Genomic DNA, 20,266 nt, shown 5'->3' on the forward strand with positions numbered 1-20,266 from the left:
ACGATCAAAGGTTTCCCTTCCAAAGAATCTTAGTTGGTCAAAAATAAGAAAAGTAGGTTTATGTTATGTGAGCATTTTTAATTTTTGTTTTCTACTTCTTCAACCTCTTCCTCTTACCTACCTGTTCACGAGCGCTAACAATAATGACTTGTAGTATTTTCTGACGTGGAAATATCACTTTCCAATTGTCATTTTCCCAAGAATCATTGAAACTATTTACCAAAAAGAATCATTGAAAACCTGCCGTCCTTTCCTCCTGGTTGATTGTCACTAATCCAAAATGAAAACCTCACACTCACCGACTGTTATGCTTCAATGAATCAACATCGATCCAAGATTGAATTAGAGCCTTTTTTTTTATTATTATTTTATTTTGTATCCTTTGGGAAAGCAAGACAAGGATTAAAAAAATTAAAAGGAAAATGACGTTCAGCAAATGAGAAACCAGTGTCATAATTAATAAAATTTTAAATCAACAAAGTTTTCCTAACAATAAATTAATATATATCCTTGAGAAATTTTCAAAATTTCATAATTTTTGTGAAATCTCTAGTGATTCGCACTCACTTTCCCCTCCAAACTAATAATATTTCATCTCTTCAATTCACCCCAAAAAAAAAAAAAAAAAAAAGGAAAAACATTAACTCACCTTTTGACTGGTTCAAGGTAAATCCATTATCTGATCTTTTATTTTTTATTTATTTGTTTTGGTACGAGTTCATGTTAGTGACCTCCCAATCCCTGATTCTAAGAAAAGCCCACATTTTACGGCCCAAATTACATGTGTACATGAGAGATCGGAGTGACAACGCTCAATGGGCTTTTAAGTTCGTGGCCTAACTACTAATGGGTCTGCTCAGGCTTTCTCGGTCGACATTTTTCTTGTATAACGGACAATGAAATGGTAATTTGGCCCAACTCCATAACAATGTATTAAGTAGGCAACAAAAATAAGGGAATTTGGACCGATACCCACTAAAACAGGGGCAAATAATATTCACCTCTTTCTTTTTCAGGTTTTTATTAATTTATTTACAAATTATTTCCTATTTTACCTTTAATAAAAATAGTATTTTCCTTTTCTCCTTCTCGAAAAGCCCACAATCCTTGCACCTTCGTTTTTCCTTTCTTCCTTTTTCCTTTGAGAAAACACACACACAATTCAATTGATTCACATATCGTTGATAACTCAAATTGGAAGATTACAAAAACCAGAGGGAAATTGAAAGTGAAATGTGGAATGTGGGATATTAGTAAGAGAGGGAGAGAAATTTTATGTGGTACATGGCCAAGGATATAATTGAAATAATGAAAAGAAGATGAGTAGATAAAAAAAAGTTAGAAACAGAGCGATAATTTTTATTAAAGATTTTAAAACAGGCATATTGGGCCAAATTCCCTCAAAAATAATAATAAAAATTTTCAAAACATATTATTTCGTTGCCAACATGCTATGTCCAGTCATGGTTGATTAATAATAAGTATTGTTCCACAGAATTTACCAAAAAATGTATTTTCTACATATGACATTACTTTAGTTAAAAAAATAAAAATAAAAATAATAATAATAATAAAAAAATCAAAATCTCTATGTACGGTTGTTGCCTTGTGCCCACCTCCCTTTTAGACTTGAAATAATTGTAATCCAATCAAAACTATTAGCAAAAATCTTAATTCAGGGCATCTAGTTTCTGGACTTCTTTTTTTTTATCATTATTTTTATTTATTTATTTGTTTATTTTTTATATTGGAGATGAGAGGGTTCAAGTTCACTGGACTTTTGAGAGAAAGTTGTGCCTTTTCCATTAGGGGAGAAATCAAATTTTTAGGCTTTAATACTATGTTAATTAAAAGTAAACAGCTTCTTTTTGGGACTTTATTTCAATTTTTTTCCCCAAACAAAATAAAATGAATAATAGACACAAGTTATTTTTTTCTCTCCTGCAGAATTAAAAATGAGAATACATATTAATTCAGAAAAGAAAGCATGCAACTTTCTTCTATATATACGTTTTGTGTCTTTTTTTTTTTTTTTTTTTTTTTTTTCCTTCCCAATGTGAACTTCTTTTATTTTCCCATTTATGATCCGCACGTTGTGTATATAGCCTTTGGCAATGTGAGTTAACCATATAAGTTAATTGGCTTCTATAATGACCTCTCAGTCTCACTACTTTATTGGATACACTTTAATCGACATATGCTTTTATGTTTTCCAATAGGGAGAAACAACCATGACCTGATGAATGATGACCAATCCCAATCATGCATCTTTTTATTTATTTATTTTTTTAAAAAATTTTTTTTGGTTGATAAAAAGCCAAGTATCTTTCTTTTATGGTTGTTCTAATCGGGGGAAAAAAAAAAAAAAAACAAAAACAAAAAAACAAAAAGTAGCAAACTGCATTATATATATCCTTTGGCCATGCGAATCATGTGAAGTGGTCTCCAAAATTCACTGCATGGAAATTAAGAGGGCCCAGAAAAGTGTCGAATTGTGAAGTAATAGATATCGTTGGCATTACCAGTAGAGCTGTTCCTTTTTCTATACAAATTCCTTTGAAGTATTAGAAAGTTTTGTATTGATAAATTATCAGTATGGGGGAGTTTGGTACGCCGGATATGTCCGGATCGGACAGGATCGGATAGGATCGGATAGGATAATTAGTACAGTACTATATTTGGCATAGTTCCAGACTGAATGATGGACTAATTGTACCATGTTTGGTGCCAAATCGGACTGGATAGGACTGTTTTGTAATTATATTTTTAATTTAAAAAAATAAAAATTTTATTTTATTTTTATATTAAAAAAAATTATTACATCTAATTAAAGTTGTACATTTATATATTTATATATTTATATATACATGCAAAATATACAAAATTTGTTGTATACATCCACAAATAATATTAATATGTAACTTTAGAAATAGCTTAAAATTAACTTAAGACAAAGTATGCCATAAATAACAATTAATTAAAAATAAATATATTTTAATGGTATGCATAAGACAATTGAATATTTTTTCAACCCTTAAATTACATAAATATATTGTTTCCAAAACCAATAAAAATAATATTTTAGTATGGTAAATCATAAATAACAATTATTCACAAATAAAGAAATGATTAATAGTATATGTAATTAATAACTTGTTGATAATATAAGAATATCCATATCCAAATTATACGTATATATATATAGATTTCACATGTAGCAATTCAAATAACAAGTACTACATAAATATAAATATATTGGATTTTACAAGGATAATTTACTTATAAAACAAATAAGTAAATACACTTGTTGATAGCAATCCAAATAAAAAACCTACTATAAAACCATTACGCCATTCATTGTTCAATTGAGCATGTGTATGTGCGGTGGTATTTCGTATTAGATTTGCGTCATTACGATTCCGCATCCATTGTTCTACATACTCAACATATGCAATTTCAGCTTCTTGGGTTGTATTATATGCTTGATATAAATTATCTCTAAATCCTTGCACTTGTTGATGACATTCAGGCCAAGAATTATATATCCCTGGTTCTCTACCTTTAAACACAACATAAACTCTTCTCCTTGCCATTTAATATTCCTGCATATAAGAATACATTATAATATAATATAGTAATACAATTAAAAAATCAATATATCAACTCAATCACGTGCATATGAATATTCTAAAACATAACACATAATCATAAAATTATCCTTACATGCAAATTTAGAAACAAACATCCACCATCATACAACAAGTTCATAAGTTTCAAACCTAATTGTTCATAATTATCATCCTCCCATACATAAACAGAAATATGTAGTCCACTACTTTACTAAATTAGTTATCCAAAAAGTCACGAGCATATGCAATCTTCCCCGCATCCGTTTTAATAACCTTAAAAACCTCTATATTTGATGGATCCGATCTCATTGCCTTAGAGATTTTGAGGTTATCACTGGCCTCAAATCCTAACTTGTCAAGCTCCATAGCTAAATATTGTGGATAATAAGCCTCGTATTTTTCCAACTTTGCAGCCAATTTATCAAATAATTTCTCTGCTGCATTGCCTAACCCGGCTACAATGTCATCGTCCTTCGATCTAGATTTTCGTTTACCTCTTGCTTGAACTTGTGTAGATGGTTCACTACCTCCTCGATTCACAGACATTGGAGAATTGACATTATTAATTGGTTCATCTGCAGTGTCTAGATTTATTTCATTGATCATATCAGCTCCATGTCCGGTTGCCCGATCCTTCCCAAAAATATTAGCAAGCTTCTCATAAATAGGAAAAGATTTTCCTCTCCAACCTTTTGCACTTGGGGCACTCTAAAATACAAAAAGCCAACGTTTAGCTAAGAAAAAATAAATGCTAGATAACAAACTAAAATTGAAATTAACATATATTTTCAAATAATATTCAAAACCTGCACATATGCTTGCCAAACTTCTTCACTGTCAACCTCCACGCATTAAAGAGAGTCATTCCATCCAAATCCACTTTTGTTCAACATGTCATATATTATACCATATTGCTTCTTCCACTTTCTCATATTCGACTCAATATGTGGATTGGCTCGCAGTCTCGAATTAGGACACAGATCAGATAGTCGCCTCTCAATCATAGTAAGTGTACCAGGCTTAAATGACCCTGTATCACAACGTTGCCCACTAGCTACAGCTTCATCTAAGATAATCAGTAAAGCTTCTTCCTCTCGTTGAGTCCATGTACGCCTAGAGTCACCACCCCTATTATCGTTACTGCTACCTCCAACTTCCATTGCTATTTATGTAAAAATTCCATGATTCCAAAAATACCATAAAAAATATGAATTTAATAACAAATAATAAAAATCTCATATGTTATATTTAATATAATTTAGTCTTCATACAAAAGATGTAACAAATACCATAAAATTAAACAGTTACAAAATTATATAAATCATAACAATCAACTATTAACCACGACGACTTCTCCACTCATCAAACATATGCCTAGCTAACTCATTTCTCCAATTAGTCCATTGATCCGAAGAACCAATTGACCCTATAATATCTTCATCCCCACTTATGTCAGCATCGTTACTCATATCAAATTCAGCTTCTCCAGGATCAAGTGCCATTTCTCTCCTAATAAGATTATGTATCAAACAACATGCAATAATTATCTTAATTTGGGTTGAAATTGGATAGAACGATGGACTTCTTAAAATTGCCCATCGCATTTTTAGAACCCCAAAACATCTTTCTATTATATTTCTAGCAGATGCATGCTTCATATTGAAATACTCTTCATGATTTGCAGGTGCACAAGCATCTTTCCATTCGGAAAGGTGATATCTTGTTCCCCTATATGGTGCAAGAAATCCTTCACCATTAGTGTAACCAGCATCCACTAAATAATAATAACCTAACACAGAAAAATAGCTCCTATTAGATAGCGTAATGTTAGTCCACTACAATATAAACTTTAAGGATTGCTCTTACCGATGGGTACTTTTAATCCATTTGGCCTACTTAATGCATCTCGAAGTACTCTTGAGTCTGAAGCGGAACCTTCCCAACCAGGTAATACAAATATGAATTCCATATTTGGGTTACATACACCTAAGACATTTGTGGCTATCTCACCCTTCCTGGTTCGATATCTCGGCTTATCGATTTCGGGTACATTAACCTTAATATAAGTTCCATCTAATGCTCCCAAACAATTCTAGGTCATAAACAAAATTAGTTACATAAGATATTGCCACATATATCTACGAATTAAATAAAGTAACCAAACTAATTGATTAACATACCTTAAATATTTTCCATCTATCATCCGAACAATTATCTGACACAGGTTTAGGATGCCTCAACAATGTCCCATGTAAACGTAACACTCCATTCAACACTGAATTGAAATATCTACTAACTGTTTCCCCCGATCTATTGAATCTAGTGATAATTGTACGGTTCTTTGTATGATGAGCAATTATATGCAAAAATATGCACACTTGCTCTTCCAATGTAACAGTACCATCTCTTTTAACATATCCATCATGGCGTAATAACTGACATAAAATACCAAATGTTCTCCTATCCATCCTAAGTTGACTAATACAGTTAACATCATTGTCCAACAAACTAGTTACAAAAGACGAACGCAACTCTACAGTCCTATTTATTCGATTCCTAGCACCTCTATCATTTCTCAATCGCATTGCTACATACATGTACATAAACCCGACAACTATAAAGCATGTACAAAAATATTCTAATGCCTTATCATTTGGAAGCATCAATAATGCAGCTAATTTTCTTCGATCCATATTCACTACAAAAAAGTAAAAATAAGGTTATCATATCTATGCATAAACAAACGAATGTGCAAAAGACATTGGAATTTTCATTATTCATCCTATATATAAACAAACGAAAAAATGTTAGAATTTTTACTCTCATATAGATTATCTATGGTAGGTATAAACACCTAATATCTACTTCTGTTTATCGGTGCAACTAATGAGAACATAGCGTGAATGTAATAATATATGTTTTTAGCTAATGACTTTGAGATAAACAATTCTAAACACATTAGCATATGTTCACAGATATTGCTCAAGTACAAGGATATGACAAGGAGTATCTAACAATCAAACCAATAGACACTACAATGATGCATGAGGAGAAATTTGTTATCTGGATTGGTGCAGTTACATGTCTAAGGGTCACATTTGTTTGAATTTAGTTCTCCATAAACTATTTAAGTATTTCTTTACTTGATTTCAAATAGATTACTTTGTCCTTGTTTCAAAAAATATTTATTTTTAATTTAAAAAACCTATTTATATTTTATGTTTTAAAAAAGATGAAAAAGATTAAATTAGCAGGATTTTTTCATTTATTTATTTAAGTACCAACAAAATGTTTATCTATCATAATATCATTTTTTTGTAACTTCTTATCAAATTATAATTATGTATCTGGTAACATAGAAGAAAAAGTATAAGGAATAACAAATAAAAGATGGCCCAACTATGTTAAGTGCCACATCAGTTACCTTTCCTTATAGATCAGTCCTTATGTTTTGGTTAAAAACCAGTCAGCAAGCAAAAAATATCTAACTAGATTCAAGTTCCAACAACCAGCGAGATTGCTTCATGTATAACTAACTTGGGCTGTCTAGTCTTCTATCCATTTTACAGCTCAAAACCATCCTCCTTTGAAAGCTTCCCTCCCCCATTTCAGCCCCAAATGTGAAACTAAATTTGTTGCAATCCAGCTTTGGCCATCACCTAACAAATTCTACCCCTCATGTGAAATCATCCTCCTAATTCAGATTTGCTTAAATTGCATTTCAAGGGGCCTTGCCAAATCCATTTACAGCTTTTAAAAGTCAACCTACATCCCTGAAAACCACCCCCAAGTGCCATAATGTACTGGCAAGTGTCCAAGGTACCTCCAGGCATGTTCAATACAACTCCTATTACTCATGTTGTATTGTATCAATACAGATACTTCCCCATCTACAGCCGCATTTACATAACAGGATACTATAACTTTCTCAAGATAATACAAGCATCATCCATATGAATACATTGATATTCTACCCCACCAGTTCTCCAATACGACAATATAAAATTCCATTACTTCTCATTACAATTCTTATCTCCACAACACTGAAACTTTGTCAATTTTGATAATGTAGCCTAAGATTTAAGATCCAAGTTTATAGCGTCATATTAGATCATGTACTTTTCCTGTATATCTAACAAAAACAAAACACATGCTTTTGGCATGTTCCATGCCATAAGTTCTTGTTGTTTAAGACAAAATCTAAGACAAACAATTTTATCAAGTGATCGAACTATTTAGGAAACTTCGACTGAGACAGTTGTTACTCCTTTAAGGTTGACATCCTTCTCATAAATTATTTCCCCTGATCCACTTGCAAATCCTAGAAAATTCAGAAGTTACATGGGGTCCAATTTAAAATTGGGTCATTATAAACAAACTGAACATTTAGGCAATCCATCTTTGGTAACCATGGGATATGGGACAAGGCATATTAATTTTGAGTCCTTTCGCTGGCAGCATATTGCATAGTGACACATAAGCCCTTTCATTATCAATAGTAATGCATAGATGACGAAAAATACCCTCTCTTAAAACAAGAATAATTCCTAGATTCAAACTGAATACAACCAAAAGACACCAACTAGGAAGGATACAAGCCCATGTGATTCCATAAGTAACTATTCTGTCCAAGGCCATGTCAATTGAAGAATCCAGTTTTTCAAAAGAGAATGATAGACAAGTTAGCAACCGCGGCTATGGCCCACCTTAGTCACCAACCTACCATAGCCACTGCATCTTCCCAACCACAGATGCATATCCTAGAAATGTCTATTAAAGCACCCACCAAAACATTTATTATATGAATAAACTACTATTGTTCTCAGATTAATAGATAATTATGATTTGTGAATAACTCTCAATAGATCTAGATGAAATATTAATCTGTCATCATTCCTCTCGCATGTTATAATCTAAGTTAACTTCTCAAGTCCATAATCTACCATAATCTGATTATATTAGATAACACTACTGCTATTCAGAGCATGGGATTTAGTAAGAACGAGCATCAACATTCAGCATTTCAAGAATTGAGAACAGATAAAACACTCAGTGTAAAATTATTAACAAAAAAAGCTGAATACTGATTTTCCATTCAGTGAGATAATAAACAACTTTTATTCTAAGATCAACAGATAATTATGAATAGCTCTCAATAGACCTAGATGAAATATTAATCTATCATCATTCCTTTGATAAAGTCATAATCTGAGTAACTTCTCAAGTCCATAAACTGATTATATTAGATAATACGACAGATATTCACAGCACATTGAAATAATATTAACAAGTAAAATTTCCTATGACTTATGAGATTTTACAATGCTTAATCTGGTGTAAACCAACCTGATACTCTGCCTCCACTGGAATGCAATCTAGTGAATATGATTGTTGGAGACGAGCTATGATGCGATCCTGTTAGAGATAAAGAGTAGTTTTAGGAAGAATACACAAATCCATTGTATAGGACAAATCCATTGATGTCATCCTCTTCTATTCGCCCCTCCAAAAACAAAAATGGAGAGAACATGAACAGCCATTGCCATTGCCATTGCCATAAGACAAAAATTGTCCTACCAGATTGAAGAAGAAGAAGAAATAAAATGGCAAAAAAAAAAAAAAAAAAAACAATGCCAGATCGAAGGAGAACAGAGAACGAAGAAGAAGAAGAAGAAGAATAAGAAATTTTTTCTACACATTTGTACTCCCAGGTTGAAGAAGAAGAAGAAATAAAATGGCAAAAAAAAAAAAAAAAAACAATGCCAGATTGAAGGAGAAGAAGAACGAAGAAGAAGAAGAAGAAGAAGAAATTTTGTCTACAGATTTGCCCTACCAGATTGAAGAAGAAGAAGAAATAAAATGGCCAAAAAAAAAAAAAAACAAAACAATGCCAGATCGAAGAGAAGAACGAAGAAGAAGAAGAACAATGTAGATGAAGAAGAAGAAGAACGAGAACAGAGAAGAAGAAAAAGAAAAATAAAAAGTCTTTTCTGGCAGATCAGAAACGAGGAATATGGGTAGATCTAATAAAAAAGAAATAAATAAACTGAAACATGAAGAAGAAGAAGCAGACAAACAATGAGAAGAGAAAGAAGAAGGCAAACTCACAGATTCAAGAAGAAGAACACAGAGCTTGATCTGGGCAGAGGCACGCGAGAGACACCACCAACGCCTTCGATGAGCTCCGGACAGAAATTTGACCCAGGGGGAAGGACGGGTCAGCTTAATCCCCCTCTCGGGGGATTATTTCACTGCAGCGGCTAACTTATCCGCTCCTTCATTTGTTCCTTCCAAACACCAGATTGGAACACAATCCTGTCCAATCGGGTGAAACAAACACGCAGTAAAAGTACAATTTTGCTGCCACCAGTAGTGTTGCATAATTTTTTTTGTCTCTTCTTTAATAACTATTTAATTGGATGACTTTTTACCCGCTTAAATTTATACAGTAGATTTGATTCACTAGTTAACGAAAATAGTCCTTTAAATTCAAAGTTCAAATATTGACCTTAGATAAAAATTTTCCCTCCCATAAATTGTAATAAATAAAAATAATAATAATAATACTGTCTGTTAATAGATGATATTTGTAAGTATCCCCAAAAAAAAAAAAAAAAAAAAACCAAAGATAAATATATCTATAGCTATATATAAAAGCCGCAATGTCCAACACTACCACAATTTTCGGACTCGAGAAAAATACCTTGCTCTTTGTTTTAAAGGGAAATAGAAGGTTAGAATGGGTATTTGAATTATAAAATACATTTTTGCCAAATATTTATTTCATTTAGGGAAGGATAAAATTGGTAATTTAAAGGACTGGGGTGAGTTCTCTGAATTTTTGGTTTTTGGGTATGGCTATCATACAAGCAGACATGTCATAAAGGGTCATACTTAATATGGTTGATTTTTGGGGATTTTTCTATCATCTCAATGGTTTAGTCTGATTTTGTTTTTTTCGAGATCCCTTTTTTTCAAAAAGTTTCTGGTGATTACTCTCTGTTTTATCTTCTATACACATATTCGTAGGTACTTTTCCTTTTGATTGTTGCAAGAATAGATCTAATAAAAGGAGTGTAATAGGCATCGCATTACCACATATTTGTAGGTACTTTTCCTTTTCCTTTTGATTTTTATTATTATTTTTTTTTGGAAAGACTGTTATGACATTAATATTGCCCTATAAAACATGATGAGCTTTTCTTTTTTGTTGAAAATATATATATATATATGTATATTTATATAAATTGGATTGATTTTGTAATCTTCATGTGTGAAGAGTGTGGTGATGATAGCCGCATTCCTAAAGTGCAATTTTATTTATTCATTTATTTGATAGAATGGTGCATTTTTATTTTTAATTTTTTTTGAGCATTTTGATTCTGTGATAATTGAAATTACTTCTGTCCAACAATAAAAATTCGGCACAGCAGAAGAAGATGAATATGGAAGATGGGGTTTGAGTTGGAAAAATAGGACGACTGAAAATCACTGCCAAATGCATAGAAAAAGAAGACGATGACCATTGCTTTTTGTCTCAATCATAGTGCTCTAAAAATCAACCAAGAAGAATCTCCGCAACTTCTTCAATTAAAGCTACCAAAAAGGGTAAATAGTTCTGTCAAATGATTTTTTGCGTTTCTTTTTTCTTGGTTGAAACTCATGATTTTCAATATTAATTTGTATAAGACTAATTTTTTAATGAGAAACCATTTCTATTAGATTTAAAAGAAAGAGTTAAACTATTTTTGAAAACTCCCATGCCGATCTAATTTTGAAACTTTTTTAGTTTCGTTTTCAAAAATAACAATTCTTTTTATTAAAAAAATAATAATATGAATTTGTAATTATCCATGTAAATTGTCGTTAATCTTATATTGTATTTTGTTTATTAAAGGGGAAAGAGCCTTTGCATGCTCTTGCTTGCGAAGTTTGCCAAAGAGGCTATTGGTGAATTAAGAATGGACGCAAGTACTTCATTACCATTTTTATATGTTTGATATGACCCTTTTTTTTTTTTTTTTTTTTTTCTCTTTTTTTTTGGGGGTTGTCGGCAGGCTTATAGGAAAGGTGAAAAAGATTATAAAGAATCCATTGTTGGTGAACTCTATCGGCTAGAATCAATGGATTCAAATGTCACATTCGCTTTATGTTGTAGAACTCGTTCTTCTCCCGTCCACTGAGAAATCTCAAAAACCCATTTCCATTCTTCTTCTTCCGTAGCCATTTTCTCTATCTAAAAAAATAAAAAAATAAAAAAAAAAGTTCTATGAGGAAAAAAGGATACAGCTTTCGATTTATAGGTGAGAATATACAGAGTCGATGGAGTGGTAGCAGAATTATAGAGATCAAAATTGGAATACTTGCAAGCTTCGATTGTGGTGGCAGATACTATTAAACTGTGGTCCACATGCTATGCATATGGCCAATACTTACTAACTTTTTCAATGTTTTTGCTTTTTGTGTCTCTGTGACATTGTTTTGTATTTTCTCAACAACTTGATTAGGCTTTTTTTTTTTTTTTTTTGTTTTTTTTTTGTTTTGTTTTTGGGTAATAGACAACTTGATAAGATTGAAGTAATCATGCACTTATGATTTATAAAAATTTCTTACTAAATTAGTTAACAAAAAACTTATAATATAAAACAATGTTATATATAAATATAAGTTGGTATTGAAAAAGTTATTAAACAAGTTAGTATCTGCCTTTTTTTTTTTTTTTTTTTTTTTTTTTTTTTTTAAATTTCCTTGGCAGCAGGTAAGTTAGCGTCCTTAATATTCTTGATTTTATAATTTACCAAATGCTAGACATCTAATTTTTTGCTTAACTAATGGCAAAATTAATTTTTTATTATTTTGTATTTCGTGCTTCAATGTTTGTTTTTTTTATTCTATTTATTTTATTTTATATTTTTGTTTTTGGTAAATAAAGCTTCAATGTTCGTTTTTCTCGACAAATTACCACGTACACACAGACCATTTTATTTCATAAACCAAATGTTAGACCTCTAATTACTTGTTTAACTAATCAAAATGAGAAAATTAAAGGCATTATGATTTGCATGAAATCGTGAATAATAAAGTGAAAAGATTTGGACTCTGATTAAGAAAGAAAAAATGGATAAGGATAATTAATGAATCGAATAATAAATTAGAACTAGCTATCTAACTAGTCAATTAATATGCTTAGTGGTTTCGTTTTCAATCAAACCCTGGAATCTTTGACTAGAAAAAGCTTTCCCCTTGGAAACATTCAACATGATATAACCTACATTTACCAAAAAGAAATACCATATTTTAAATAAAATCAGATGTAGAAAATAAGTAACATGGAAAATTGTTTCTAAGTGCATGATAGCTCAAGCTGATCAACCATAATTTTTAAGACACAACTTTTTTCATATTAAAAGATATATATATATATATATATATTATATATATTTTTTTTGTGTGTGGAAATAATTGTGTCCTTCCAAAAATTTTAATAACGTGTATTCAAAATCAACGGTCAAAGTCTTCCAAATTAATATATGCATTGACTTAAAAAATGAAAGTCTGGGTGGAAGACAAAATCCACCGATTCAATATTCAAAAGCTTCAGAGTCTCCTTTCATGGGGAAATAAAAAATGGCACGAATGTTCACATTTCATATGCTATTACTTTCACACGGACGACCAATTCAGCATATTATTAAAGGGCAATTATTAGATAATATAATCCTTAACAAAGAAAAGTCATCTGAACAAGTGGTACTCCCCAAACTAGCTACTTCAAAAATATCTGTCCCCAAAAATTAAATACATATATATATATATATATATATATACATCCAAAATTAATTTAAAGTCCATATCCCTAATTAATTTGGTGTACTACTATTCAAGTCAAATAACTGATCGCTGTGATGAAATGTTGATATATGTATATTATACTCCAAATTAATTATATAAACATGAAATACTTTTGAATTATACCTAATTTAAAAAAACACATAATGGTATATAAAATGAAAGAGATAAGCATCAGATATTCACCTCGATTATAGAGAAAGAAAAACTTACATGTCACCTGGTCCAGTGAGAAGCTAAAAATGAAATAATTAAAGTGGACTGAGAGTTAAATGCACAAAGACATGCAAGTCCACTTTGCATTATTATTGTACCACTAGCTAGAAAAAATCTTCTCACTCCTTTATATATTCCTTCTCTTTTGCTCATTAGAATCCACAGACGAGGAATTGAGATTCTGATCATACTCAGACTCTCAGAGAGCTAGTTTAATAATTTAACTTCGTGCTTTTTTTACTTTTTTTGGCTCATGGCTCAAGTGGGTAAATTCAGTGGCAATATGCCAAAGATGATCATCACCCTCATCCGAATGCCCAGTTGGAGGCCTCTCAACCGTAAACTCGCCATCATGTTAGTTCCAACAAATTATTCTTCATGAACTGCATAAATCTAGTTTCTTGCTTTAATTTTTTTTTTAAAATTTTTATTACTTTAAATTCAATGAACTCGGGTTGGAAAGTTGACAAACCTTGAAAAACTAAAGATTTGATTGTTAATTTCCTGCTATAGTTAGACTTATATTCTTTCAATAATATTACCACTCGAAAACCATAACGTTTATTTTCATATATATATATATATAATAACTTTGTTTAGTTTTATTATTAGAGCTATAGAGGCTAACATATTTATATTTTTGATCTGTTGATGAATTAGAAAATGCGGTGGTCCTACTCGTTCAGATATCAGCCAAGGCCGGGGCGGTGGACAAACACAAGTCAATAAGCCTACGAGTAATAATGGTTCTCCGGGAAGCTCTAAATCTGAAAATAATTCCAACAAAACTAAAGAAGTTGGTGGCGGCACTCCAAAGAAGGGCTAGTGCTACCAATTAAGATTATATATATATATATATATATCGCTACCATGTGCAAGATCGCCCAGTTTTCGATGGATATCTGCATACTATTACTAGCAATAGGATGCAAAAACCTTTCTGTTACTGGTATAATATATAGGACTCGAATGCCGACTATGTAACTTATGGTAGAAAAATTTGATACATAATATATATATATATATATATATATATGGGCCTGTTTTTGTACTAAGGTTTTTTGTTAATATTTATGACAAATTATCATGATTGTTAAAATGACATAATTCCACTCTGTGGATAAAATATAAGGAGTTAAAAATTAGTTATGAATTTAAAATTCTTAACTTCCTATATTTTATTCATCATTGGATTAGACCATTTCAATGTCCATGATTATTTGTTTTAAATATTAATAAAAGAACTTTGTATAAGGAAGCCTACCCATATCTATATATAAATATATGTTACTATATGGGTATGAACATATATAATGGATTATGTGCGTGCTTTCATGTGCATGAACGTTGTGATCAGAAGAACGTTAGATTTTTATTAGATATCGGAAGGAGTAGGGAGATCGATGTGTGTGGAAATAAGGCCTCAAAAGAAGCCAAAATTGTGTTTGTATCATGAAGAGATATACATAATAATGTCTTGCATAGTTTTATAAAAAAAATTAATTAAAATGGATTTGGATAAAGATATATCTACCTTTGCTGGGCACAAATTATAATATTTTATTTTTTTGAACAAAACAAATTATTCTTCTTGATTACTTCCTAGTCGTCTGTGCATATCGGCTTTATTAGTAGGAAAAGATGAATAAATTAGGATAGATGAAAAGTGAGGATTATATTTACAAACATTTATAGTCGATTAGATATTTTCAGATTAAAAGTTTCTAAAATATTATCACGTATTAATATTAACTTCTCATTGCATTTGGTCAATTGACTTTATTAAAAAAATTTCATTCTTTATTTCTATTTTTTTGACAAATTAACTTTTCTTTCTATAATTGTATGCCACAAGTTTGAGAGAGAGCTCCGGTCATCCTTAGAGGTAGATTATTATTATTATTATATTAGTATTATTATTATTATCGGACAACGGCGCATTGATTAAAGAATAATAAAAGTTTACACCCACTCAATCACTTATTATTATTATTTCGAAATATACTTATTCTTCGAATATTTATTTCTAAATACCTAATCTAAAAAAATTTTTAGCAGGCTTATGTATATGTAGCCGCCTTATCTCTACAGAAAAATATTCCAACAACTGTTTTTTGCAACCTAAATATTTTAATGGTCAGTTGACACCCTAATTGAAAACTGTGTTGAGCTCAACTATGATTGTTTTAGAAAAAAAAATAATAAAGATGAGATGTAACAAAGCAAGCTGAAATTGAGCTGAATTGAAATTTCTAATATAACTAATGATAGAGTTCTATTTGGATTAAAATTTCTATAGCATAGAAATCTAAAGCTATAAATACAAGCTTAATCAGTTGGAGAAATGCACACCTGCATCTTCATCAAACAACTTTCCCCCATGTAACCTTGTTTTCTTTTTCTTTTGCAATTTCATTGTTAATAATTTTAGTTTTTAGCTTTGTTTATAATTTTTCTTTCAATTACAGCATAATAAGCAGCATAAAACGTGTAGCATAGTAAATGAATATCGGTTTGCACGCCAAAAATAGGACTGTGTCAATATAATAATTTTTTCTGTGTTAATTTAATATTATGCAATGATTTAGTGGTTTAGTGCACACTGTCAAATCCATCAACAAAAATTATTTTTCTAATATAACATTGATCTGGTTTTTTTTTTTTTTTTTTTTTTTTTTTGCCGGCCTCTTCTCGAACTTGTAATATGGTGAACTCTAATCACCAACTTGACCACAGGACCAGAATGTTGGGCCCCATGTAACATTGCTCGCGCGTGAATTATAATCCAATAACATAGCAATGATTTATTTCTAATCCAATAATGCTCACTCCTTTTATTGACAAGTTGCTTAAAATAATCGAAAGTTGTGGATTTATACATCAATCATTCAGAGATACTTTTTTTGTTTTTTGGTTGAACAATCATTCAGAGATACTATTTTGGCTGCCACTAGCTCCAGTGAATATAAAGATTAATTTGTTTCCAATTCTTTTTTTTTTTTTCCTTTTTTGGGTAAATAGTTTCCAATTCTTCTTTGAACTATACTATTTTAATCTGATTCACCCACTTAAGTTCATACACTAGGAAATTAAAAAATCCAGAAAACCAAAAGGTAATATAAATTTAAATATATTAAATAATTAGAACAATTATTTTGAGATAAAAAATAAGAATTCATTGGTATTTTATTACAATTAAAATTTATAGAAATTTGATTTTATATATTTATCGAGACAAAAATTGAGCTCTCTTCTTTCAAAACAATATCAATTTTGTTATGCTATTCACAGTTTTATAGTTATTATCTTATAGGATATAACCATAACTTTTTTGAATAGTAGCATTTCGATTTTAAAGAACAATAAACTAAACAAAAATCTAAATTCTTTCTGTACACACACTTATTTAATTGTTTTCAATACATTCAACAATAATTTTATTTAGTATTTATAGATTTCAAAGAAATATTAAAAAGGAATATAATGATATAAAAAAAAATATAACAGAGAGACAATAATTCAAGGGAAGAAATAATGATTTTGAAAATATACATTCATTAGGAAACTATCACAACTGTTAATAATGAATCATTGTAAGTTGTAGCTTTCTATCGACAGTTATAATATTTGAAAAATAATGCTTTATTCATTATTAATGTTTTTTAATATATTAAAAATCACTTAAAATTCATTTAAGATATTAAAATTAATGTAATTATTTTTTTAAAAAAATAGATTATAATATTAAAAATAATGAAAATTTTTAATTTTTTAATTATTAAAAAAATCAAATATTATTAATTTTTATTTTTTTAACGTTAAAACTTTTTTTTTGCCTTATGGTTTGATATTATAGAAGTTTTGATAGTGTAACTTTTATCATGAATAATAAGTAAAAATCAATTTTTTACAAAAATTTATAGTAAACTACAAATCCTGCATCAAACAAGGCATAATATTAAAACATTCAATTTAATGTTATACAATAAAATTATTTTAGTAGTGTACCAAATATCTAAGAGCAGAAATTGCGTTACAGCATAATAAGCAGCATTGTAAAACGTGTAGCGTAGTAAATGTGTATCGGTTTGCACGCCAAAAAAGACGACTGTGTTAATATAATATTTTTTACTGTGTTAATTTAATTTTATGCAACGATTTAGTGGGTTGGTGCACATTGTCAAATCCATCAACAAAAATTATTTTTCTAATAAAGCATTGGTCACGTGTGAATTATAACGTGAAGGCGGCCTTCGAATTTTGTAACAAATTTCTTTCTGTGAAAGGAAAGCCCAAGAAAAGTGTGGAATTCTGGAAAATATATATATATATATATATATATTTATATATACGCACATATGGAATATATGTATTATATGTCCATGGGCATTATCAATCCAATAGTGCTCGCTCCTTTTTCTTGACAACTTACTTAAAAACTCACTTAAAATGATCCAAATCGACGTATCAATCATTCAGAGATACTATTTTGGCTGCCAATAGCTGCAGTGAATATAAAGAATAATTTGTTTCCAATTCCTGTTTGAACTATACTATTTTAATCTCGTTCACCCACTTAAATTCATACATTATGCTACTAACTTCATCATTTTTTCCATTTTTGTTTTTTATATATTGGTGTTTGTTTTTCTCAACAACTTGATAAGATTGAAGTGTATGATATGTTGGGGAATTGATAAATCCAAAAAACAAAAACGTGTATATATATATATATATACACACACACATACATATATCTATATTTGCAAAATAAATTTAAATATATTAAACAATTAGAACAATTATTTTAAGATGAAAAGGAAGAACTCATTGATGTTGTATTACAATTAAAATTTTTAAAAATTTAAATTTTTTTTTTAAATCTTTGCTCTTTTCTTCTTTTATTAATCTTTGTTTATTTTTTTATTGCATTAGTTTTAGAGAAATATATTCAATTTAGAGTTTGATAGATTTAAAATGAATTATAGACTTTAAAGGATTTGATAGATTGTTATGGAATTCTACAGACTCCATAAAGATTTTATAAGAATCCAATGAAATCTTTCGATTTAAAACTGGATTTTATATTGATAATTTTCTTCACAATTTTCCTGTTAAAATCCTTTCAAATCCATTAAAATCCATTATTTTTTAAAATCTTTTAAAATCAATGACTTTTTGAATACCATCAGATTTTAAAAGAATTTTATAAAGTTCTAATTGAATACATCTAGATTTTAATGGACTTTTATAAAATCCATCAAAATCTGAATTGAATATCATTAGATTTGTATGGACTCTCTTAAAATCTAAATCGAATACCTCAAAACTTTAAAAAAATTTTAAAATCCTTCAAATTCTAAATTGAATACATCCCCCTTAGTTTCAATTTTTTTTTTCATCTCCCCATTTCTTTCTTTCTTTTTTTTAAATTTTTTTTTTATGGTTTCTTTAATTTGATTTTTATTTTCCTCTCTCCAGTTTTTCTTTCACTTTTTGTGGATGTCTAAATTAATAAATGAAATTTTACTAGATGATATTAATGATTTTATATATTAATTAGATAAACTCTTTCAAAAATATAATTAGATAAATGATTTATTTATTTTTATATTGAACTTATCTAATTTAAATCGTTTTGTTTCATTCAAAAATCAATTTAATAACAATATATACATATATAAATATATATATATATATATATATATATATATATAAATTAGTTCTTTGCAATTGACACCAAACACAAAACTAGACTATTCTTACCTTATCCAATCCCATTCTCAAATCTATTCCAAACTTGTGTACCAAACATGCCGATGAGTATATGGGTTTGAAAAGTCACACATTCTTCCTAAGATAAAATTAACCACAATTAAATGTATTTGAAATTTGATATAATATAATACCTATACCAATCTTTTTTAAAAGACATTGATTAAAGTGCAAAATTTTAAAAATAATTTTAGTATTTTTCCCTTTAATACTTTCTTGTTAACAAATTGAAAAATTGCATTTTAATACTTTCAATTATCAAAATTTTACAATTTAGACTTTTAATTTTTCAATTAGTTGCAATTTGGTCCTTTTTGACTAGTTTTAAAACATCTATATTTTTAGTATATTCTAATTTAAAATTTAATATAATTTAATAAGAATTAAGTGATCCAAATTATTTTTTTTTTAAAAATAAAAGCATTAAAGTGAAAATTTTTAAAAATAATTTTAATATTTTACACTTTAATATCGTTTGCTAAAAAAAATGAAAAACTAGACATTAAAATTATTGAGTTGAAAAATTGAGAGTCTAAATCACAAGACTAATAAAATACAATTTACCATTAAATCAACCATGGAATCTTTGACAAGAAAAATGAAAAGCTTTTCCATGGATAGATTTAATATAAATACATGTACTAATTAAAAGAGCAACACCATAAATATCATATATAAATATAAAACTTAATAATTTAATATAAACACATGTACTACTTAAAAGAGCAACACCATAAATATCATATATAAATATAAAACTTAATAAATATGAGAGAGACAATATATATATATATATT

General features: G+C 29.2%; 2 long non-coding RNA genes across 2 annotated transcripts; both read left to right on the forward strand.

Annotated features, from left to right (window-relative positions):
* Nucleotides 1-10,377: 10,377 nt before the first annotated feature.
* Nucleotides 10,378-12,339, forward strand: LOC132800075 (uncharacterized). The gene is made up of 3 exons (XR_009634971.1): nucleotides 10,378-10,737; nucleotides 11,063-11,237; nucleotides 11,687-12,339. It is a non-coding gene; the product is annotated as an uncharacterized LOC132800075 (long non-coding RNA).
* A 1,291-nt stretch (nucleotides 12,340-13,630) lies between these two features.
* On the forward strand, nucleotides 13,631-15,221 carry LOC125419472 (uncharacterized). The gene is made up of 2 exons (XR_007238434.2): nucleotides 13,631-14,048; nucleotides 14,355-15,221. It is a non-coding gene; the product is annotated as an uncharacterized LOC125419472 (long non-coding RNA).
* The last annotated feature ends 5,045 nt before the right edge of the window (nucleotides 15,222-20,266 follow it).

Source organism: Ziziphus jujuba, chromosome 11, assembly GCF_031755915.1.
Source record: "Ziziphus jujuba cultivar Dongzao chromosome 11, ASM3175591v1".
In the NCBI taxonomy this organism is placed as follows: domain Eukaryota; kingdom Viridiplantae; phylum Streptophyta; class Magnoliopsida; order Rosales; family Rhamnaceae; genus Ziziphus; species Ziziphus jujuba.